The 24,917-nt window shown below is 39.5% G+C and overlaps 1 protein-coding gene across 4 annotated transcripts in view; it reads right to left on the bottom strand.

Annotated features, from left to right (window-relative positions):
- LOC121934298 (speckle type BTB/POZ protein) overlaps nt 1-24,917 on the bottom strand; it is a 50,950-nt gene that overhangs the window by 17,865 nt on the left and 8,168 nt on the right. Inside the window, exon 2 of one of the 4 annotated variants that reach the window (XM_042474663.1) lies at nt 8,651-8,959. The exons of 2 other annotated variants lie outside the window; for them this stretch is intronic. The gene's annotated coding sequence lies outside the window, so the exon portion shown is untranslated. Of the gene's footprint in view, nt 1-8,276; nt 8,592-8,650; nt 8,960-24,917 lie in introns of those variants that run through there. One more of the 4 variants, XM_042474664.1, reaches the window with a different exon arrangement.

Raw genomic sequence — 24,917 nt, forward strand, 5'->3', positions numbered from 1 at the left:
ACACAATCTCCTTAAGTAACAGATATACAACCATCACATGATATATGACATTTGTCTCCCCTTATACTTCTCAGCATCAAAAAGGATGACAATGGGATCAGTGCTACTGTTGAAATATCTTCAGCCTGAGGAAGTGTTTTGCAAAGGCAGCAATGTTGAGCCATTTGATAGTTTTTGTATCAACCTGGCAAGTTTTCAAATCTATTCCTTTTTGCATTAAACCAGAACACGGAACCAGTATATCCATTGACAAGTATTATTTCTCCATCAACTGCTAGGAGGTGTCACATAATACAAGACTTCTCATCTAGACATTTTATCCATTGCAACCTTGCACCCAATAGTCATGTGAAGAGGTTACATTGCTACTGCAAACTCTGGACCTGCATTCAGGGATACCAGTGATTAACCAGTCACTTCAGATCAAGTTAGAGAGCAAGACAATGATACAAGAGACCCAAGTTCAAATCCCTGTTTCCCGGATGGCTTTGAGTCTTATCATTTTCATACTATTTTAAAGGAAAGGAAACATCCAGGGGTAGCCGTGTTGGCCATATAGCAAATCCAATAACATCCAAACAATGATACTTTCATTGGGACAACCAACATGCACAATTTCACCAAATGCACTATTTTAAATGCACTATCTGAAAGGACTGTTGTGAGGATGACATAACACAACTAGGGACAGGACATGGGGAGAGAACTGTGCACATCACCCTGAAAACTCTGGTGAGCATACACCACGTGGACAGAAATCACGCTCAGAGAAGTAGTGTTTCCTGTCCGTTGTTGTCTATGTCACTTTTGCAACAGTGACATGGATTCTGGAAACCCAACGCATGCTAAAGGCACAGAATCTAAACAACCACTTCCTCAAGCTAGTAGCTAGGGCTGGGGTGTGAAATCTGTGGTTCTCCAGGTGTTAGTGAGCTATAACTTCATGATGGCCAGGGCTGGTGAGAGCTGGAGTACAACATCATCTCTGAAGCATCACAGCTTGCCCATCCCTGGGATATCATGTCTGTGATCAGTACAGGTCCAGTGGGAGAGATAGTCAACACCCACTTTCTCTCACGTTTCTAACCAATTACCTACTTAACCTGATAAAGAGCTACTGCTAATAAGGTTTGCCACCCCATCTGCTCCTTATGTTAGTCTGAGGTCAAAATCATTTGCCCATAAGTCTGATTTCATTACTGTGAGCTGCTATGAGAATATTATGGCTGGGGAAAGTGCTGTATAAATAATGGAGCATCCTTAAATAAAATATATACAGAGAAGTCACAAGGGGAAGCAGCCATCTCTTGAGGCCATTTTTTATTTTTATTAATATTAACAGCTTTCATAACCTGTATTTCAAAGCAATTATAGCCAAGATGTATTAACACCATTTTAAAACAACAGAATTAAATAAAGTCAAAATAATACAGTAAGGGTAGCAGAAAAAGTCCCAGGTTGTACACGTTCTTGAAGAGGGTCAATCATATACAGTCGGCCCTTCTTATACACGGATTTTTTATACACGGATTTAAGCATACACGGTTTGAAAATGTTCCAAAAAAGTATACATTTACCTTGATGTTCCATTTTTTATTAGGGACACCATTTTGCTATGTCATTATACTTAATGGGACTTGAGCATACACGGATTTTGTTATACACGGGGGATCTTGGAACCAAACCCCAGCGTATAACAAGGATCCACTGTACAGTTTTCTGAGGCACTGGAGCCATATCTAGTGCTTGCCAACCGGGTTTTAGGAGGTCCGCTGATCTCAAGGATCCAGTAGTTTCATGGGAGCATAAGCAACACCTGAGATATATGGTTTTGGACCAGATTAGAGCTTTAAAGCTCTATATCAGCACTTTAAAGAGAGCCCAGAAACAGACTGATAACCAATAAAATCAATTTAAGGGAAGTGTTGTGTGTCTATATCTTCACCTTACCTTAGCAGCCACATTTTGAACCAAAGGCAGTTTCCTAATTGTCTTTAATGAAACCCCAACTGCATTGCAGTAATTTAGCCTGCATATACCAAGCAAATGGATAACAGAGGCCTAATATGGTTTCTTCAGATAGGGCCACAGCTAGCAAACTAGCTGAAATTAGCAAAAGACACTCCTGAACACAGATGTTATTGGTATGTCTAAAGATAACACTAGGTTCAGATGTCTCCCAAGCTGCAAAGGGAGTGCAATCCCGTGCAAAACAGGTTGTATATCTCTAAAGATGGGCCACTGCAAAAACAATAAAAACAAACAAAAAATGGGGGAGGGGAACCACCACCCCTGCTCCCTGTATCATTGAATAAGAAATGGCCACAACCCCCAATTCATACAATTAGATTATTGTTCTCATTTTTATAACACCTCTGAAACAGGTTACAGACTCCATCTTACAGGCAGGAAACTGAGATGGGGTCTGAAGGCCCCAGATGGAGCCTCATGACAGGAATAGGGCTTGAGAGCAGGTCTCCCAAGTTAGATTTCACTGTCATTCATCCAGGACTGAACTCTTACATCACAGACAGCTTTAACTATAAAGCCTTGCTCCCCCCCTCATTTTGGCCCTCTCTCTAACCCACCCTTTTGCTCAAATCCCATCACTCACAAACAAATCTAGTGCCAAAGAGGGGGTTGGAGAAGTAAACCTATCAGAGAAGCTGATAAATTTTCTGTGTATGATGGATTAATAGATATAAGAGGAAAATATTTGCATAAAAATTAATCTTTTCAGTTGCTTACCTACACAGCCTGCATAAAAATAGCTTTGCTAAAAATGGGATGAAAGGGTGGTCGTCCCCCACTTCAATATGCAAAGAAAAGTTAGAAGTAACAAACAGAAGGTGTTAAAAATTCCATCATAAACAGACAAATCTGCACATACCATTCATGTCTGGCTTAAAGCAAGCTGATAAGAGTATTATCAACAGAGTTCTGAATCGTCAAGAGAAAATTAAATAGATTTTTCAAAAGGCAACAAAGCTTTCAGAAACACAGCAGATATTAAGATTAGCCTGGCACAGAGAGATTACCCGCCACGCTTCTTCTCCCTCTGAAAAGACAATTTCACACACTGCAATGCCAGGGCATCAAATTACTACTTGGAATGAGCCATTAATTTGATTCCTGCTGTGTAGGACTCTTTACAAGCGGCAGCATCCTAGCCTTTTACATATCCCTTTGACACCACCACACCAGTAGTGTGGAAGCTTTCAGTCAGTGGAAAGGAAAGGGAACTCTGTACAGGCTCAGAGGTACTTAATTTTAGTGCTACACAAGACATAGCCCTATTGGTTCAAGTCAACCACACTTTAAAGAAAAATCAGATCTGAATAACTCACATCTAAAAGAACATAAAAATAAAAGAGAGAGAAATGAAAGGAAAATTCTATGCTAAAAGGGAATCACCAGTGGATGCTCTGAAATTAGAAATATTCAGATACATTTTAATGTACTGTGTGAGGAAAAATGCAAACAGTGCTCGTTGGTATAGGAATGCAAGGCTCAGTTTGACAACACTTTAACTGCCATGGTTGATGTTTATGGAATTTGGGAAATTGTAGTTTTGTGAGACATTTATTCTGTCAGAGTGATCTGGTGCCACAACTAACTACAATTCCCAGAATTCCACAGGGGGCAGCCATAGCAGTTAAAGTGGTGTCAAACTGGATTATTTCTGCAGTGTGCATGCCACCTCAGAATCATTAAATCTGTTCCCTTTCCATTGTTCGAACCTTACAGCAGCAGAACAAAGTCTGGGAAGTATTGCCAGGAAAATTTTAAGGAGGGGGCAGTTTACTCAAAGCAAGTCTTCCAAGTCTTGGCACTACTTCCCACACAACCCCTGTCTCCTTCTCCCCATCCTAACAGCTATCATTTCTTGATGGCTTGGCTCCTACAATCACAACATCCAAATTCTTAATTGCTTCCAGTTTTAACTATGGCCAACTTGGATGTCTTTAAAATGAGATCAGACATATATTATCTCCAGTATCAGAGCTGTACATCTTTCAATACCAGCTGGATGGCTATGAAAGGGGATTAGAAAAATTCATGGAGACTATCAATGGCTATTGGTTATGTTGTGACTTCCAGTACCAGCTGAAGAACACAAACATTGGAGTGGTATTTTTCTCGTACCCTTCTTTGTGAGCTTTCCAGAGGCACCTGATGGCCACTGCGGGACAGAAAGTGTTGGACCAGGCAAGTAATAGAGCACAGTTCTGCTCTTATTATTAGGACTATGTTGCAGACACTTTATATGAGGAACGTACCACATGTGAGTAGCATGACAGCAAGCTGAACATAAATAGCAGGGAGTGTATTTATATGGGAAAAACACATCCCCACAAAGTGAGAGAGAAAAAATTAAGATGTAACTTATGCCAAGATTTCAGAAGCATTTGCCAACAGACCATAGGACCTCATTAGTAGGCACAAGGCACAGACTCCAATATTCAAGTCAATGCTGCAAGAAAAATATTTCCAAGTTCAAGGCATCAACCAACATCTGGCTGCTAGCAGTCTAGGCAAATGGAAATTTCCCATCCCAAACTGATGCCCTGCTATGTGGGTCGATAGCTCTCCTGGCCAACAGAATAATTCCCTATTTGTATGCTGGCTTTATGTGTGTTTGTTTTGTTTTGCTTTCTTTGCAAATTGACAGCTGGTCTCCTGTTAATAGTTCCAGCCCTGAACACAGATCATAGCCCTAGCACTGGCACAGATGCTCTCCACTGAATTCTTCCCTGCTGGTTCATTTCTCTTCTTTAAATACATGGTCACCTAGTGCAGTGCAGCCTAAATGTATTGCTGACGAACAGGACCTTGGAATATCAGTTTGGTTTTTATTTAATTAATTAATGTATGAATTACATAGCTTATCTGAAAGGCTCTGGTGTGGGACAGACCATCCAAATGTGCCGTGCTGGTCCCGATTTTAGTGTTAGGGACAGCATGGCAACCACATGGTCTCTAACCCTAGCATGGCGCAGCAGCGTAACAATGGCCACAGAAAATCTTATACAGCTGGCTAATATATGCCAGAAAATAAATGCATATCCTTGTTTTGTTATACAGGTTGAGTCTTCCTTACCTGGAATTCCAAAATTCAAAATATTCCAAAAACGAAACTTTTTTTAAATGGGTGGTTGTGAGAGTGACACCTTTGTTTTCTGATGCTTCAATGTCCACAAATTTTGTTAAAATATTATATTACCTTCAGGCAATGGGTATTAAGTGTACAAGAGACATAAATGAATTTTGCATCTAGACTTCGGTCCCATCTCCAAGATATCTCATTATATACTTATAAGCAAATACAGATATTCCAAAATCCAAAACAATCTGGGTCTGAAGCATTTTGGATAAGGAGACTCAACCTGTATTTGAATGCAGTTATATGCAGTCCTGGAGGAAATCTGTTCATGTAGAAAGAAGCAGAGTATACAATATTTGGTACACAGTATCATTTGATGATGCATCACAGAGATTGCAAGATTTAACAATAATGAGTGACTTCAATTATTCTTAAATTAGTTGGATAAATGTAATTTCAGATTATGAAAGAGACAAAATTTCTACATAGGAATATCTTTGCCTTAGTACAAAGTCAAGAAGCCAAGAAAAGGTGATAAGGTAAAAGAAAGCTGAATGGTATAAGTAAGCGGATCAGATCTCTGCAGAAAGCTTGGATGTTATTTAATGTGGCCCTAATCACAGGGGGGGAAAAGGCATAAAAAGGTTCAAAAAGATGTCAGTATGGTTAAATAAGAGAGCAGCCAGACAAAACAAAACTTACAGTAACTGAATTATTGCCCACATGAAGAATTAAAGAGTGTGCAACCTATGAAATCAAACAAATTATTAAAACTGGCAATTTCGGTGGGAAGGCCCTTATGTAGGGGGTGCTGGGCAAGACTACAACCAAAATGATTGTGAAACATTCTAGGTTTCAAAAGAAGCATTGCGCAGGTGCAGGATAACCCCATTTGTGTGAGTCACAGAGGTCACAAAGAAGAACAAGTTATTTAAGTATTGCAACAAGAGATGCAGAAAACCAGGCATAGTAGTAAAATGATTACATCTGAAGAACTGTGGAAAAGAGGTAGATGAGATGGACAGAAAATGTGTGTCCACAACTGCCCATGCACATACAGGTAGCTGGATCATAAAAATAACCTTGATTATTGTTATTTTGAACATGAAACTGGTGAAGATACAGAAATGATCAGGAGGATAAAGTGCACTCAGGTATTATTAGTTTAGAAGACAGATGACCAAAGAGCAACGTTAGAGAAACGTACAAAAACACTCCCTCTTGTAAGTCCAGACTTCTGGCTCATCCTGCAAAGTTGACTGATCATCCATTAACAATAAATGTCAAGGGCTATTTCATCCTGCTAGAATTCAGTGTCAAAAATGCACAGCTGGTTATCAGCCAAGATGGGTTTTTTTTTAAAAAAATATATATGAGGGTTTCAGTCCTAAAGGCCCTGGGAAAGAGTCCAAGGAGACATAAAATTGTGTGGGTCTCCTTCTCTCTAGTTCTGTTCTCAGAACCCACTTTCAATGAAGAATGGAAAATCAACTGCTATTGATCTTCCACTTTCAGAACTCTGATATCGTGTGAGGAAATGGGGGATAGTTTCATATACAGAAAGGTGAGTAGCTTATTTTATTTATTTGCTTGTTTGTTTACGGTATTTATACCCCACCCTTCAGCTCTAATGGCTCTCAAAGCGGCTTACAATTATTATTTTAATTAGATGGTTCCCTGCCCTCAGGCTTACAATCTAAAAAGACATGACACAAAAGGAGATAGCTTATGATAGTCCTGATGTTGTCTACTTTATTTCCTTCTCACCAGAAGCAATGGGAAAGAGCAGCAGAAAAGGGGGAAGGAGACAGCCAAATTAGGGAACCATAAAAAGTATCCTGCTCCCACTACTTTCTGACCTGTGGGTGCAAGCCTACCAGAGCACCCTTTCCAGGTGCTCATCAGATGTGCTGAACTGCAGCCTTATCATTCCCAGCCAGGGAACAGTTGGCAATGATGGGAATTGCAGTCCAGCACATCTGGAGGGTGCAATACTGGAAAGGGCTGAGATAGGAAGTGAATTTATCTACCACGTCATCTCCTTCCCCTATTCTACTCAGAGACACAGAGATCTATCAACAGCTATTAGACACAGATGCTAAAGGGAATGCTGATGTTCAAAAGAAATATGATTCTGACTGCCAGATGCTAAAGACTGAAAAATTGTGGTTTTCACTACCAGGACCAGTTTGTGAGCTTCTCAAAAGTATTTAGGTGCCACAGGTAGAAGCAAAATGTTTGGTCTTTGGTCTGATCTAACTCTGTTCTTATATGGGTGGAAGTAAGCAGCCAAGTATGTGCCTCTATCTTCCCATCAGAGCAGCAAAAGTTACTTGGGTTTTAATTTCTGAGCCCTGAGTATAAACAAGACAGCTTACACAGGCTCAGATAACACTGATTTTCTAGAGTTTGGGCAGAGTACCTCCTGTCTAACATCCTGAAGCCCTTTTTTATGACTCCTGAAAACCAACCACCACAAAACACAGCAGTTTTGTTCTACCAAAGACCTTCCATAAGCAAGAAGAGTAGGAATGGGAAGGGGAGCTATAAAGCTTTAGAGACAAGACTCTAAAGAGTAAACTGAGCACTAAAGTTAGAATAGTCCAATCCACTGTATTCCCCATCACCATGAATGGATGTGAGAGCTGGACAGTGAAAAAAGCGGATACAAAGAAAAACAACTGATTCGAAATGTGGTGCTGGAAGAAAGTGGTGAGAATACTGTGGAGAACCAAAAGACATAACAAATGGGTTCTTGAACAGACCAAGCCTGAAATCTCCCCGGAAGCCAAGATGATCAAACTGAGGCTGTTGTACTATGGTCATATCATGAGAAGACATAACTCATTAGAAAAGATAATAATGCAATGAAAAGTAGAAGGTTATAGAAAGATAGGAAGACCACATGTCAGATGGATGGATTCATTCAGGGAGCACATAGGACTGAGTTTGCAGGGCCTAAGCAGAGCAGTGGAGGATAAAGAATTTGGGGATGTCTCATCCACAGGGTCGCCATGAGTCTTGAGAACAGTTAACAATAAAACATTGGTTAGCCACAAAACATTAGGGAACAGAAATTTAGTTTAGAGACCAACTACAGAACACAGAAGGGCCACAGATATAAATAAAAGTTAAAGTCTAGGAAGCCTCACAGTCAGAATATTTGGCCTACCTTCCTCCTTTCCAGTGCTCATGGGACAGTTTTCACAAAGGCACCCAGGAGCTCAGGTTTCAAGACACTGCTGTCCGATTAAGGCACACTCAGAAAGACAATTACTTCCAGTGAGCAATCTCTTAAGGCTTTTACAGAGAATACTGTACTTTAATTGGTGTGGAAACAAGTTTGACAGTTATGCACAAAGGGCAGGTTATTCCACTTTAACTCTGAGCCAACTCCAGATTTCTCCAGACACCAAGGAGTAGTTTATATTTCAGAGAGCCAGCATACTGACAAAATATGGGATAAGGCAGCTTACACAGGAAGGTGGCAAGGCAGTTTGGCTTTCTACTTTCTTAACTCCTGTGGCTCAGCTTGTGAACATATACCTTCCTGTCTGTCCCCTTGTGCGCATGTTTTCTGGAAACAAACACTTGGTGTCCAAACTGCTCATCAAATGCTGGTCTCAAAGCCACTGTGTGTTCCAAGTCCTGTCCAAAATTCTCAATTTGCTCCCAGAGAGAAGATGCCAGCATCACTAAAAGGAAAATAACAAACTGACAGGCAAAAAACAATGAAGGGGTTTTTTTTGCCAGCACAGGGACATGCAGAGAAAGGAGGAGAACTCTCTTCTCTTGCAGTTCTTTATTATTTCAGTTTATATCCTTCCTTCTTGCATGTAACACCCCAGGCAGCTCCTGATAATAAAAACAGAATAAGATTTTTTAAGTGAACATTTTTTAAAAGAAGCCAATCAATACGATAGAAAGAGCAGACAAAACCAGTTCTCTAGACAGCACTCTCTGCTCCTGCATGTCTGAAATACCATCTTTCTTGAAAACTTGTGGCAACACAGCATCCGATTCCCAAATGGGCTGTTCAACATACTATTAAGGTGGAGCAGCAGCAGGATGAAGCAATGAAACAGGATTCATTTAACATATTACCGTTTCTCCTTTCAACTAACATAATTTATGAAAGAGCAGGGAAGGCTACATCAGTAGATTCTCATTAACTAAAATCTTCTCCTCACCTACCACTTGTGTTAAACTGGACAGCCTTCAGCCCCCACCCCAAAAAATCATCACTATTCACAAGCAGAAGCACAATTTTTCCAGTCAAGATTTTAATTCAGTCAACATACTCACATCCCCATTTCTAACCATTCAACACCGTTTAGAGACATAATTAAAATCATAATTAACAGCAGTGTAATCCATCAGTCCTTAAAAGATAATACAAATTATGGACTACCAAAAGCTCAAAACTTTTAAAAAGCCACCTGAATAGTCTAGGAATAAGAGGGACCTTGTTGATCCTCTCAGGCTGAGCGTATGTGACCTGCCCAAGGTCACCAAGTGCCAAGCAGGGATTTGAACCCTGATCTACAGAGTCACAATTCAACACTCAAACCACTATATCTTGGCAAAACCACCTCTGAGTATGCCTTACTTAAGAAACCCTATGAAATTAATGGTCACTATGAGTTAACCAGCGACATATAGGTGTATATATACACACACACACACACACACCCCAGAATGATTTGGTGAAACCCAGATTTTTCAGAACAAAGGAGACCTTTGGGCCCATACAGACAGGACAAAATAAAGCTGCTTCGGGTCACTTTGGAGGTATGCTGTTTAAATGATGTATGCGTCCTAAGAGGCCAAAAACTGTACCAAAACAGTGGTCAGTCCTTAAGACTGGAGCATAGCTTTGGCGTGGTTTCTGGTCTCTTAGGATGCATGCATCATTTAAACAGCATACCTCCAAAGTGATCCGAAGCAGCTTTATTTTGGCCTGTCTGTATGACCCCCCCTTTTTTTAAAGGTCTTATTTGGGCAACCCTGCCCTCCGAACCATAAAAAGGAACACTCCTGACAGGTAGAAAGGGCATTTTGCTGCAAGCCACACCAGATATATGAAAACTGCAGACAAAACACACACAGACATACACATATCCATAGAGAGAAAAATATTTTTTTTCTCCGTCCATTAGAAAGACTGAAAAATGATTTGGCACTATACCAGCATCTCTCAGTTATCAAAGCCTTGGGCAAAGAAGCTCCTTTCTACCAAATCGGTTTTTTAACATCAGTCCTGTCCCCTCTTTTGCTCTCTATCATCTGTGATCTTTAGCAGTGTCAGCATTGGGAGGATGGTGAAAGAAGACTGGAGAAACAGGAAAATGGAGAAAAGGGGAGGGCATGTATGCCTACTTCATCAGCTACTCCAACCAAGATTTTTAAAAAGCACAGGTCTGTATGTTTGGCCATCAAAATGAAAATTGTAAGTATGGAGGCTGGTGAGAGAAAAAGTCAGTCCTGGATCCTTTCTGGAAAAACACTTTCAAGTGCTCTCTAGAAGGTTCAAAATGTTTTTGTTAGTTAGGCAAGGCATTCCTGACATGATTTCTTCATTTCACATGTACCAATTTGCGAGTGTTGAATAAACATGTTGAACTGCTCTTTTTTGTGTTCTGAGAACCTATCCCTTTTCCTTCCATGTTATTTTTGCCTCTGGTACCAAATTTTCTGCTAAAGAAGTGACATCCAGCAATACATCAACTTCATTAAAAAATATGTTTATGTCAACACTTTGTACAGTACCATATAACTGCAGTTCTATATCTTGGTTTCTTTTTTCAGTTCTTCTTAAGAGAACGAGTGTTTCATGTCTGCGTGACAACATGAGACAAACATTTTCTTTATTTTCCTTCTTTTTTTATTTATGCCAGTTTATTTTGCCATAAACTCGCAAAACCAAAGAGGTTCCTTGTGGCTCCATTTAGAATAAAAAAATGTAAAAAATTTAAAAAGTTATTTTAAATTATTGCTTAGGTAAACTGTACTTTTAATATAGCAAATACAACAATTTTATGCTAAACTATGTTACAAATATCTTTTTTGTTCCTAAAGTAACAGTGGTTTTCAATTTTTGTTTGAAATGTTCTATTTTTTTACTGAAAAAATGGAAAATGGAGGGGTCCCCTCCACACCTGCAAAATTTTTTGGAAATTTTACATCTCTAAGTCTCACGTTCATGATTAAGTGAAGGCAAAATGATCCTGAAAGGAAAAAAGAGAATGAGAATGCTTTCAAAGTTAGCTCCCGATTTCACAGAATTGTAGAATCATAAGAGTTGGAAGAGGCCATAAGCGCCATCCAATCCAACTCCATGTCATGCAGGAATTCACAATCAAAGAACCCCCAACAGATGTCCATCCAGTCTCTGTTTAAAAACTTCCAAAGGAGGAAACTCCACAATACTCCAAGGGAATGTGTTTCACTGTTGAACAGCTCTTACTGTCAGGAGGTTCCTCCTAATGTTGAGATGGAATCTCTTCTCCTGTAGTTTGTATCCACTGTTCTGGGTCCTATTCTCTGGAGCAGCAGAAAACAAGCTTGCTCCATCCTCAATATGACATCCCTTCAAATATTTAAACAGGGCTATCATATCACCTCTTAATGTTCTCTTTTCCAGGATAAACATGCCCAACTACCTAAGTTGCTCCTCACAAGGAATGTTTCCCAGACCCTTCACTATTTTGGTCACTCTCCTCTGGACATGCTCCAGCTTGTCAACATTTTTTTTTTAACTGTGGTGGCCAGAACTGGACTCAGTGCTCCAGATTAAGCCTGACAAAAGCAGAATAGAGTCCCCCAATCTAGACTCTATACTTCTATTGATGCAGCCTAGAACTGCACTGGCTTTTTAAGCTGCCACATCACACTGTTGATTCATGTTTAACTTGTGGCCTACTAGGACTCCTAGATCCCTTTCACATGTACTGTTGTCAAACCAGGTGTCCCTAGTCCTTATCTGTGCATTTCATTTTTCTGCCTAAGTGCAGTATCTTACATTTCTCTCTGGTGAAATCCATTTTATTTTTGTTCCTGCTTTCTAATCTATTAAGGTCATTTTTTGAATGTTGATCCTGTCCTCTGGTATAGTAGCTACCCCTCCTAATCCGGTGTCATCTGCAAATTTGATAAGCACATCCTTATCAAATTTAACTCAATTTCTAAACTGGGGGTAACTCAATTTCTAAACTGTGGTGCCAGAAGGAAAACTTCATGCCTTTATTAGCCAAACATTATTTGACAGTAAGAAGTGTAATGATACAAAATGTAAGAATTCGTTTCATATTTCTTGAATATCTTCAGAACACCTTATCTTCCTATGGGCTGAAGGCAAAGAATTACACACACAAAAAAAAATCTGCTCACCAGATGGATCAATTGGCTTATTTTTTCCACAAATTACAGTCCCCTTCACAAAAAAACACAATTGGTTTAGAAACATGAAAGGACTTGCAAGTGTCCCCAGATGATCCAAATACCCTACCTAGAAACACAATCTAATTTCTCAGTACAGTACTGTATCTTTCTTAAAGTGTGATGTTCTGAATTGGACAAAGTAATCTAGGTGAAGATCAGAGATGAATCATTACTCCTTCACAATTGACCAACATAGTTCTTGTGATGCAACTTGATTGTATTAGTCTTTTTGATGAACATTCTCCAGACATGGTCCATGAACAAACTGCAGACTCATCTAAGAGCATGACTGCCTAGCAGCATTGCCTGAGCCATATACCTACCAATACTCTCATTACAATGTTTGGCTACTTCCTCTAGTTTACCCTCCTTCAGTTTCCTATGTTGTTGTTGTGTGCCTTCAAGTCATTTCCAACTTATGGCAAGCCTAAGGCCATACTGGTTTTTTCTAGACAAGATTTGTTTAGATGAGGTTTGTCAATGACTTCCCCTGAGACTGAGAGCATGTGAGTTGCCGAAGGTCACCCACTGAGTTTCATGGCCACGCTGGTAATCGAATCCAGGTCTACAGAGTTGTAGTCCAACACTCAAACCACTATATAACCACTACACTATGCTGGCATCCTATACAGCCCCTTTTAAACTGGAACTCATCAGAATACTGTTGGCCCTCAGTATCCACAGACTTGTCATCTACGAATTTGAGCATGCAGTCACACTGCCGTTAGGAACAATAAGTCTTCACTTGAAGTCCCATTATCCCTAATGGTGGCATGGCCGCATGCATGCGCTGCCACTGGGGACAATGGGGTTTGTCCCTAAAGGTAGTGCAGCCACATGCACGTGCCGCCATTGAAGTCCCATTGTTCCTGACGGTGGCATAGCCGCACACATGCACTGCTTTGGGGACAACAGAACTTGAGCATCTGTGGATTTTGGTATCCATGAGGGGGTCTGGCTGTCCTACTTATACAGCTCAGCCTTCCATTTTTCTTGCTTACCGAAATGGTTATGTATTGTGTTCAGGTTTCTTTCCAAAAAGTCTTCTTTTAATAATAATAATTTATTTTCCACCTTTTCCCAGGGGAATCAAGGCAGATTTGAACAGAAGTACTGTATAACAATAAAATATCATAAAAATACAAATTTGCGCTAAAACAGTTCCACATCCCAACACCCAAACATAAAACATAAGCCGAAAAGCAGTAAAATAGAAATTAAACAACAAATGGATTAAAATTAGATTAAATTAAATTGTCTCTTCCACTTGTAACTATCAAGCAGGGAAGTCAAAACTTTATTGAATCCCTCCCATGCGTACCTATCCTTTTCTTCCAATTGTACAGCTCCTCCCTTCCTGTTTAGTTTGCTTCCTACATGCCAATTATGAATCTTATGGCACCCATTTAATAGTGCCTATTAAGTCCTAGTTGCCTCTCCATGTTAAGATTTCAAGTTGTCTTGTTTATTTTCCAGACAGTGCACATTGGTAGGGTCAAGAGTAAGGAAACTAATGCCCTCGAAATGTTCTGAATGGGATTTCAATCAGCCTCAGGCAGCATTGGACAAGAATGATTGAAGTTAAAATATCTGGAAGATGTCAGGTTTTCTATACTTGATACAGACACCTCAGAAACCATGTATTGCATACTCCAACTGCTTCCTTACTCGAGATAAAAAACAGAATATTACATTAGCGCTTTACAGTTTCAAATTCATTCTGTTACGTTAGGAATTTCATGTATTATATCTATTTAGTTCTGACTGGCATAAAGTCATTACGTTTGGTGTTTAAACAGTACAACCAACCATCTGTACCCATGGATTCTTTATCTATGGATTCAACCATCCACAGCTTGAAAATATTCTAAAAAAGAATAAATTCCAAAAAGCAAAGTTTGATTTTGCCATTTCATATAGTGGACACTATTTTACTATGCCATATGCATCCATGAATCTTAGCATCCTGGAATCAAATCACAGTGTATACGAAGGGCTCACTGTACAATGTATGGAGAAAGGATTTTAGTATTTTTATTTTCTGTTACAGATCAAAGCTACAAAGTTCTGGGCTGTAAGGAATCAATTTGGTTCTGCGAGTTCTTTAAGAGAAGGCATACAATAAAAACCAAAATAGAAGAAGTTATGAATCATAGTAAGACAGAAAATTTACTTCATCTCTAGTTCTCCTTTGTATCAAGTAGAGTCAAAGCATTAATTCCCATGGAAAGATGATAGAAGAGAAAACCAAGAACAGGAATTGCAATGATATGATCCTGTACATTGTCTTATATTTTTTAAAAAGGCTTCCTTTTACATAATTTTTACAAATAATTTTGGGGGAGTAAGCAAATATATGAACACCTAGTCTTAAACATTTTATTAGTTTAGAACAAAATACTCCATAGTCAATTGTTTTTAAATTCTTTTAACAATTTCCCATTTTTCCTAAGAAAAATGTTTTTGAGGGAGGGAACTGGAAAAAATGGGATTTCCCTTTAAATTTTTGTGTTTTCCCTCCCCCAGGTCTTCACATCTCTATCCCTTACATCTAAGTGAATATCTACCCTACTGACCTGCTTTCATTCACACTACTATCCCCATGCTATCATCTGATTGAATTGTTCTCTCCCATGAGATTAGTTTATGCACCCTCCCCCAGATCAGGTTTGTAAAACACCTGCCAAAAACATTATTTCCAGTTCTCATGAGATATAACCTATCTCCATCAGAAGATTTATCTTGTGGACGCACAGACCCTTTGTCCAAGAACCCAGCTTTCCCCCATGCTGTGTAGCCAGCCAGCATGGCATAGTGGTTTGAGCACTGGACTACAACTCTGGAGACCCGTTTGATTCTCACTCAGCCATGAAACTCACTGGGTGATCTAAGGCCAGCCACATGCTCTCAGCGTCAGGCAATGACACACCTCATCTGAACAAATCTTGCCAAGAAATTCCCATGATAAGTTTGCCTTGGTATCACCATAAGTTAGAAACCACTTTGAAGACACACAACACACATACATCTATGTCACCAGTCATTGTTCTAGTAATCTTTTATCCCCAGCTGTGACCTTCAATAGGAAGGAATGACAAGAACATCACCTGCCAACCCCACTGACAGGCTTTCATCTAACAAGCCACAGTCTCACAGTCAATGGGATGAAATCTGTGTCCGGCAGTACCATTTGCTCCCATTTAAATCAAGAGGAAGGGATGATTGTCAGTGGGTTTGATGAATCTTGTCAAACTCTCCATCACATCCTGAATACCCACATAGGGAGACAATGCACCTTCCTTGACAACTCCTCAGGCCACAACACACTGCCTCTGCCCCACTCGGTAGCAAGCCACTAAACACCATCACACTCACATGTTCCCTTCTCTTCAACAGGGCCATAAAATTCCTTCCATTCAGAGAACACTTTCTATCCTCTTTCATGCTTTGTGGAATCTGGGGCAGCTGTTCTTATTCCAGTGTTGCAGAATCACTGTTGTGGGCCCAACTTACTCCACAACGGACGTAGGAAGGTCTTGAAAACCATTCCATAGCTTCAAAGACACAATTCTCCACAAATTTCTTGCTCCTGTGTGTACCATTCATGTCACCTCCAGTGCCTGGCTTTTGTCTTTTTCCTTACAAAGTGCTTGTTCTTCTTGTCCTTCCAGAAGCACCTACTGCTCCTTGCCTATTTACTTTCCCCAAGAAGCCAAAGCATAAATAGGCATGTCATGAGCCTTTGTACCTTCTTCCAGCAAGATACAGCTTGTCCTTGCTGCAAGTTTAGTGCTGTACATCCTCAGCAGGGGGAAATAAAAACAGTACAGAACTTGAAGAATGCCAGAACAGTTTCCTGACTTTCCCAGACCTGTCCTCAAACCTCTGTTATACATGCCTATGAAAAGCTGTCTGCTGTTCCTATTGGATCATGAGCTTCATACTTACAGAACTATGCAGTTGTTCACTCCAACTCATTCATTCACTCCTTCAAGCAGCAAAAGTCTAGGACCATGTCCCAGAGAAAATAACAGCAGGCCCCCAGACCTCTTGCACTGCTCCCATGCATAAGCCACTTGCTGCTCCTGTTTGTTTGATGTCAACTGATATTGCTCACTCTATCCCACCTATACTTTGAGAGAGGTCTCATAAGCCTTGTTTGCATCGTCTCCAGTGGAAGCCGTTAGACTGGTGGATATAAGGAGCAGGCATGGAACCTTTTAAGCTGCTCCTCCACTTTTATAGAATTTTATCATGACTGAAATGTGTATGTCTCCATCAATTGAGACCTTCAAACAAGCTCTAGAGTATCACTTATTTAAGAGGATTTCTGTTAGACATTAAATCTTGCAATTTTACATTATTTTTACATTGCCTTATTTAAAGTTATTGCTCCATGTTGTTACTGCTGACTTTTACTTTCAGTCAATCACTTCAAAAGGTATTTTATTATGTATCACAATAATTACATATGGCTTTGTACTTCAATGAAGTATTATAATTTATGGAAACCACCTGATGAAGCCATGACCTTAAATGGCAACTTAGATACTGTATCTCTAAAATAAACAATATCCATATTTTAAGTTTTTTCAATGCCTCCTTTCCAACTTTGTTAATAAAATCAATAACTAACAGATTACACCTCAATCCATGTAGCAGAAAATAAATGCTGACACAGTAGCTATAGATGAAAAGAAGGCACTTAGATACATCTTAAAATGACAACTTTCACGTATTAACGGAGGCTACTCTTCTGTGCTGATCTTCCAAACTAAGAGCCCAAAACTACAGACATGTCCAACAAAGAATAAAATCCTTATGCTTTCCTCAGTAAATCAGGAAGAGTGCAGGAAGAAGACTTTGTTGATTATTTCCTGCTACTCAAGTTATTTAAAACAATTGTGTATTGTTAGTTTTGTACATCTCCAGCAACTGCCCCTGAAGTTCCTCTTGTGTTTACATTGGTTATTCAAAGGCAGTAGTTTTTCAATAGGCTTTCCTTTAAACATGGCAAAGGCTTCCTCTTTCTAGAATATCCTCTTATGGCAACCGTCAGAAGTTGGGGAGGGGCTGGATTTGTTCCTTGTATTTTGATTTTTTGCATAGAAGCAAACACACATATATTCAAATATGTCCCTTTATGAAAGAAGTAACAGTGCCTGGAAAAGATAATCTCAAAAGGACTGAGAAAGTGTCCTGCTTTACTAGAAGACAGCAATGCAAATGTGCCCCAAAATCCTATTTTCCTGCATTCCCAAGCTCAATTAAATAGTAGGCAACCAGTTAGAAAAGTAAAACTTCCTGATAGTGTACTCAGACTATAGAAAAGTACATTGCCTTCTGCAGCAAACCCACTGTACTAGCTGTGCAGAAAACCAGGGATAGGAGAAGGTGAAAAGAAGAGAGGGGCTGTAGGGAGAGAAACATTTTCCCCTTTCCATGGCTACAGAAGAAGATACACAGTCTTCGTTTCATCAGTTTGGGTCAACATATCTGCATTTTCAACATGGGTACAATGGAATTCTCTGCTGAAGCCATCTGTACCATTTGCTCCACTGCAAAGGTTTGCCAAAGTTCAAGTCAGACTATGCTTGACTTGAGAGTCCCATGTTCATTTCTGATGCAGGAAACTTGCAACTCCTCCAGCACCATTTTCACACCCAGGATATGATATATCTCATTGTTCTCTGTGCAGCAGCGCAGAAAATAAAATGATGCTGCATCGTTCAAATAGTAATTACAACTGGCTACAGTTTCCATATAAATCTAGCTTTTTAGATTAAGCTTTTAAAATGGAGCAGAAACAAATAAACAAGTCCTGATACCTAGTGTGTGCTGTCAGCTGGGGCCACAGATCAAGAGAGAGAAAAGGATCAGGGAGCCACCCAAATCAACAGAGTAATAATCTGTACCACAAAATCTTTAATAAAAGAGATAGGTGTTAGGAAAACGAAAAAGCACACACAAAAATGAGACACCCCTTAAACCATGTATAATGGGAAGGTGCAAAGAGACTAATATGAAACAGACAATAGACTCAGCGAGGCAAAAATCAAAGGATTAGGACTATAATTAGGGGAAAGATGCACACAGCTAAATAGGACAAGAAGTCTGAATGTAAAGCCACAAAAGGAGCCAGGGAGAAAGCACTGGACTGTTTGTAATGAAGATTACTTAACCTGCCAGAAAGGAAAATTGTCATTAGTGCTCTTCTTTAATATTATCAGAACTATGTCATTCAGTATAGAGCCATTGCTACAAAAGAATGTGGCAAGCATGTAAACACACACAAAAAGGAAAGGAAGGCTAAAATGGTAGATGGACATAAGCTATCAGTACGGAAGACAAATAAATGGGTTTTTGAACAGATCAAGCCTGAACTCTCCCTGGAAGCGAAGGTGATCAAATTAAAGCCTTCATACTTTGGCCACATAATGAAAAGGCTTGACTTATTAGAAAAGACAATAATGCTAGGAAAGGTACAAGGCAGTAGAAAGAGAGGAAAACTATACATCATATGGCTAAACTTGATAAGGTAGTTTATGGGCCTGAACCTACAAGACCTGAGCAGAGAGGTTGAGAATAGGGGGTCTTTTAGATATCCCCATTCATAGAGTTGCCATGAAGGCAGTTAACAACAACATGGAAGCAGCAATTGCATAGGAGGAATGCTTTTGGCTGCTCTGGGCTGGTAGTGGGCATATAATGGTGAAATAACTTGCCCCTCTTAGGGCAGCAAGGAATGAAATCCAGCCAGGGAAAGAAAAGGAAGAAAAACTGACAGATGGAAGGTAACGGCAATGAGTCAACATGAAATACCCAAATCATTTTCACAATCCATGGAAACAATTTTCAGAGAGGCAATGTGTCACCCTGGGGCCACAAAAACCCAAAACGTCTTGTGGTGCTTAAGGACAGACTTAGTTTCACAGGTGTGACAAGATTTAATTTTCCCACCTCAAAATTCATGTGTTGATGCTGGGTCCCTTAAATCAAAGCAGAAAGTAGCAGAGGAAAGGCATAATTTCTTCAAGGCACAAACCATTTTTTAAAAAGAACTCTTTCCATAGCCTTTTACCACACATGTATGCTTTTGGCTAACTGAAATTACATTTAAATAATACGCCTTATCTTAAAAAGGGCAGAGCTTAATATACATGTTATATTTAACATTTATGGTATACAGGAATCTTTACAGAAACACAGAGACTGTTTACCACGTTCATCTTATTACATCAGTTAGAAATCTGAAGATGTTCTTTTAAATTAAACATTAGGACAACCTAAGAAGAGCCAGTAAAAGGAAGCACAATATAAGCAACAAGTGCTTCAGTATCAGAAACGCAGATCCAAAGCTAGAAATGGGCAAGACCACAATGAATGCAAGGATATTTCCTCTAGCAGTGGCTCTCATATGAATTACGCCACGGAGGTAACAGAGTAGACAGTCCACACTTCAGATGGGCATGCAGGACTGCAAGATCAGAGGTAGCGGAAAATCATTCATTTGTGCCTAGAAGATCCATAGGTGCAAGATATTATCCAGTTCAGTTTAAAAAGTTACAATCGTTCCAGCCTAAGAACCCTATAGTATAAAGATCTATAAAAGCATTTCTTCAATAGTTGTATGTTTCATTTGTCAGCTGGGGCTCAGAGTAGAATAAGTTCAAAGCCTGATAATTTCCCAGGAAACACTGTTTTTAGACATGATGTTTATCATGACTGGTTTTCAGGTTTTCTTGGGATTTACAAGGATAATGCAGTTGTGCTGGGATCCTGTCTGCCTTCTCTACCTATTTGACTGTTCATAACTAAGTCTGTGCATTTTTCTAGTTTAATTATCAGACAATTAATTGTCTGTTTGCATCCAAACACCATTAGATGAAAACATGGCAGATGAAGAGGGCAAGTAGGAAGCTCATTTCCAAACTCTGAGCACTGTATTACCACTGCATAGTGAGTGGTGTTGAAGACAGAGGTTCAAAACACACTGCAGAAATAATCTAGTTTGAGACTGCTTTAACTGCCTGGCTTGGCTCAATAACAGGGAATCCTGGACATTAGTTTATTATGGTACCAGAGCTCTCTAACATAAAAGGCTAAATGTCTCACAAAACTACAGTTCCTAGAATACCCTAGCATTGAGGCAGGGCAGTTAAAGCAGTCTCAGAATGGATTATTCCTATAGTGTGTTTTGGTCCAGAGAATCAGTTTTTAGGGAAGAAATGGATGGGGGAGATGCTTAAATGTTCTCTCACCTGTCTATTTTCTTATGGAATTATCCGTGCAGATAAGACTGCAGATACCATGTTTCTTTGCAAACATGGATCTGGAGGATTGGCTGCAAGAAAGTGATACTAGAAGAGGGCATGAGAAAGGTAAAGTTTACCAACTCCCATCTGCTGCTACTTCTCTGCTAACGACTATTTTCCAAAACCTATTTACAACAGAGAAATAGTACCAGCTGAATTGAAGCAAGAATTTGCCATAAACAGGTAGTTCAGTGCAGGAGGGCCAGACCTGAAGTTCCTCCAGCTTTGATAATTTTCCCCCCAGTTAACAAGCCCGCCTGGGAAAGAGTTTATCCTAACGGATGTTTACATCCCCAGCTGGGAATTCCAATGTCTCACTTGTACCATCTTCCAGAATTCTTGCAAGGCTTCTGTTTTCCAGCTCTTTTCCAAAGCCACTTGATCATGTTACCTTTTTTCTTGAATTCAGCATAATATCTCCCCAATGCACATCTAGTACTCACTGATTGACACAGGGCTTTCCTCCTTGAGCCATGCATATACACATATTTCGCTGTGAAACTAGATTGTTTTACTGATTAACTCTCTGAATGTTACAAATAGCTCAAGTGATATTTCCACTTGTCTACCTGTAGAGTAGCTATGTCCTCCTATTACTACTACTGAACACAACCAACTCAGAATCAGACTCAGGGTAGGAATCAAATTGAGTCCCAAATCACAGAATCCGTCAGCACTGGTTACACAGACTGGAGCTTCTGGGAGTTGAATTTCAACAACATTTGAGGATGTTAACAAAATCACAGTTGGTAACTACTGGACTTTTATGAAAACTACAGTGGTTTTGATAAATTAATAGGGTTCCTGCTGAAAGCATATACTGTCGCCCCTCCGTTTACACGGGGATCCATTCCGGACCGCATCCACCCACGAAAATGGAAACTCGCATATATTCAAGCCCCACTGGCTTGAATTCGCATATAATCAAGCCCCATTCATCAGTGCACATTTTAGCCATTGAAGCTTGCCCCTCCATGAATAATTGAGACCACGGACTTCAAGTCTGCGAAAACGGAGGGGCAACTGTAATTTATTCTGTGTTAGACAAACACCAATAGAAAGCCAACATTATAGGTGAACAGATCAGAATAAGGTTAGAGGTTGCCCCCAAACAAGCTGAGTCTCCCTTATCCAAAATGCTTGGGACCAGAAGTATTCAGAATTTTATTTTATTTTTGGGGGGGAGGGATTTTGGAATATTTGCATTTACATAATAAGATGTCTTGGAGATGGGACACAGGTCAAAACATGAGTTTCCACTTATGTTTCATTTACACCTTTTTAATATAGCCTGCAGGTAATTTTATACGGTATATAATCTTTTTAACAATTTTGTGCTTGAAACAAAGTTTGTGTACACTGAACCATCAGAAAGTAAAGGTGTCACTATCTCAGCCATCCATGTGGATAATTTTGGAATCTGAACTATTCCAAATAAGGGATACTCAATCTGTATACTAAAACAGGGGATTAACAGAGGACAAGGGTTGGTAAAACAGAAAAAACAAGGTAGCTAGAGCTTTAGAAGAACAAAAATGAAGAATGATGAGCCACAAAGTACACAGATCTGAAAGAAAAGGACAGCATAATCAATGTAGGCAGAGAACAATGCATCTAGTAGAGCATACTGAACTTGCTGGTGAAAAAGAAACATAGTTAGAAGGAATGCCAGTAAAGAGGCAGTTGAATATACTGGTTCTATTTTAAATGTTGATACCTGTTACAGGGCCTGCACAATGGGGCAAGTTAATTTAAATTAAATAATATTTGTTCTGGCTGGCTGAACTAACTGGTCCCTTTGGAGGAACTAACTACTTTGCCTCCACAGTACAAAAGCACTTGAAAGCACAGAGTGGTAAAGTTATGACAATTAAGGGAGAACTAAATGGGCTTTTATCACTTTCTATATTATAGCAGCAGGCAGGCAAAACTGGGTTAAACTGACTTCAGATGGAAGCAAGTTATTTATCATAGATCTACCACCAAGCACTTGGGTAAATTGGCAGTAGTGTTAGATGCAAGTTTTCACGATGTGAAATATAATTCATATTGTAATATGTTGCATCAAATTCCTTCCCAAAGCTTTAGGGTGGAAAAGACTATAAACCTAAAGAAAAACAAACAAACATAAAGAAAGAATAAAAAAGAAAAAGAAACAAGAAAATAGGTTGCAAATACTGTGTTCTGCCACCCCTACCCCATGTACTGCTTTTAAAGTCTTATGAGCAGCAGGCATACGTAAACTTTCTAGGACAAGGATAGGCAGTTCTAAATGCAGCACAGAAAGCACAGAGAAAGCCTAGCACTATGGACTCTTAGTAAACAATGTTTAGCCTCTCTCAAACAGGCATGATACTAAGTTTTAAAAAGTTACATCTTTGGACCATAAGTCCCAGGATCTTAATTCTCAGAACAAAAAGTAATTTTCCACTCTCTGGGGATGACTCAAATACAGACATGCTTGTTGTTGTTGTTGTTGTTGTTGTTGTTGTTGTTTTAAGCAGCATTTCTCAACCATGGGAGCCAAATGTTTTGGACTTCAACTCCCAGAATCCCAAGCTAGCCTAATTAGAGACAAAAAAGGTTGAAGCTAAAATCTTCTGCAGAGTCAATATTGAGAAATGCTGCTTTAAAGAATGCCAAAGAATCCCAGCCTGCTCTATAATGGCCAATTCTCAATAAGTGCATCCACATGCTAAATTTCAAAGATTGTTGTGTTTTGGGGGGGGTTAGTGTAACCAGGCAGAATTAGATTAAAGAGAAAAAAATCTCTCTGGCTAGCAAGCAACTACCAATACCAGGGACTGCCAGTTTCTGAGAACCACCATTAACAGGTACATCGAACAAAAACAACCCTAATCAGAGAAAAGAAAAAGTATTCAACAGTGCCCAGCCTGCCTTCCTAGGCTGGTTAGAATTTTATAAATGTGAGTTTCTCTGCACCTAGGAAACATTTCTTGACACTGTGATCCATGGACACTAAACTGTATTTAGCTAGGCTTCTAATTATTAGAATGTGTGTGATGATATGCCATCTTTATTCAAGCAGCTTAAAGCAATTTAGATGGGAAGCACTCTCCCATCTATGCAATGTTTGGGCTGAGCTCTGCTTAGTTTTAATTATATAATAGCATAGTATGCCCTCAGGAAATTTTCTGGTCCCTTACTATGCATCATGTGAAAAGGCACCTACTTTTACATCAGAAATGATCCATATAAAGTGCATGGAACACTAAAATAGAACATGGAACACTAAAACAAAACAAAGAAAAACATGATCAAAGTCCCAATTCTCTTATTCTCTTATGAGTGTAGCAGGTCTGGACAAAATAAACTGCTGAACTTTTTGGTCCTTGCCTGCAATAGCCTTTTCCAAATTAGAAAATGAACGTTAGCACAGCCCAGGTGGGAAAAGAGTTAGGCAGACCTTCCTGGAAACAGATCTATAAATGTTTAAAACATGCAGTCACTCAAGACATTGCTTATGAGTCTAGCTAGGCCTGCTATGAAGGCAAAGTAGTGGTCAAAACTGACTATTCACAGCTCAAATACTTGTTTCTGGAGACAAACTAGAACACATAAAGGTGCAAAAGCAGGCAGAAGAAAAGAGAAGTGACACATGGACTGTACACAGGGACAAAGTGTGAGCATGTCTCCTCCTTGCAGTGCTTGACTTCTCACAACTTGCTGGCCACTCCTGCAACAAAAGGGTGAACTGCTTCTCCTGGAATCCCTTCATGAGAGGGAAATTATCTTTTAAATAGATGCCAGCCATCCCTCAATTGTTTGATGTAAATAATAATAATAATAATAATAATAATAATAATAATAATAATAATCAGTTTTTCAAAACCAAAAGTGGACTTCCAACCAGGCAACACACAAACTGGCCAGATGAAACATTATGTAAGGGTAGCTTGAAGGCTGGGAGAGAAAGGAAAATGTAATGCATAAACATAGTGCAAGAGAAAGTTAAACATATCTGGGGAAGCGTCTAGGCTGGGTAGGAATGACGTGAAATAATTAGCAAGTTCAGAAGGTAGACAAGCTTGCATCAG

The sequence above is a fragment of the Sceloporus undulatus genome, chromosome 6 (assembly GCF_019175285.1).
Source record: "Sceloporus undulatus isolate JIND9_A2432 ecotype Alabama chromosome 6, SceUnd_v1.1, whole genome shotgun sequence".
Taxonomy (NCBI): Eukaryota; Metazoa; Chordata; class Lepidosauria; order Squamata; family Phrynosomatidae; genus Sceloporus; species Sceloporus undulatus.